This window comes from Halyomorpha halys, unplaced genomic scaffold, assembly GCF_000696795.3.
Source record: "Halyomorpha halys isolate HHAL.00 unplaced genomic scaffold, Hhal_1.1 Scaffold47.1, whole genome shotgun sequence".
Taxonomy (NCBI): domain Eukaryota; kingdom Metazoa; phylum Arthropoda; class Insecta; order Hemiptera; family Pentatomidae; genus Halyomorpha; species Halyomorpha halys.
Window position 1 is genome coordinate 2,222,059 of NW_027114806.1, and position 982 is coordinate 2,223,040.

Sequence of the window (982 nt, forward strand, 5' to 3'; positions counted from 1 at the left end):
TAAAAATTGATGGTAAATCTACTCGAAGGTAATGCCAAAACCATTATTAGAACTCCCTTATGACTTTTAAAAAAATCTGATAATTATGCAGTGTGCAAGACAAGTTGGATACAAAACACTAAACATAAAAATTTGTATGCAAGATCTTTTACCATCCTTACAAAAAATTACTATATTACAAGAGAGTTGCATAACTGTTGTGTTGGGGTTTACATTACAATAAATTATTGAAGTTCATACAAGATCTATACATTATTCTACATAACACTAAGACTTTGTTGTGTTATGGCTGTCAAACCCTTATGTTATCAACTAACTCAAACTTATGTTACAATTTGTATACTTAACATATTATTCAAGTTTATATGATGTATTAGCAGATACTCTTTGTCAATCTTAATATTTATTGGAAGGTAGAAATGCAATATTAAAAATTTGGCTGTTCCATTGCAACATTCTGAGATGAGGTGAGAGGTTAACTACTAACATTACGAGTATAAGTTTGACAGATAACCCTAAAAATTAAATTTTTAATAATAGATTCCTAACCAATCCTTACAATATTACAGGAAAGCTGAATTAGTTTTATGTGGGAAATTTGCATCGCAAGTAAGTTATTGAAGTTGATACTGGGTGTATCTTTTAGGGCTGGTTACACCAGTCAGTGATATAATTTAAATTTGTCTAAGAGTAAAGTAAAACTCTGGTGACTTAGCGACCTGTTTTTGGTTACCAAGGTTATTTAAAACTGAGATAATTAGGTAGATCGTGCTAGAGTTTTCAAAAATTCAATTAAAGTTTAAACTTTTATTATTATTACGTTTTCTGTTTTTTCTTTCATAATAGCCATTTTTAATCAGTGAAAACTGCCATAATTAATTTTTATTATAAATGAAACTAAACGGATTGTATAAAATAGTAAATAAGGAGAAGATGGTTGATTGTGCCGATGTTTCGACCTGAATTTCAGGTCTTCATTATG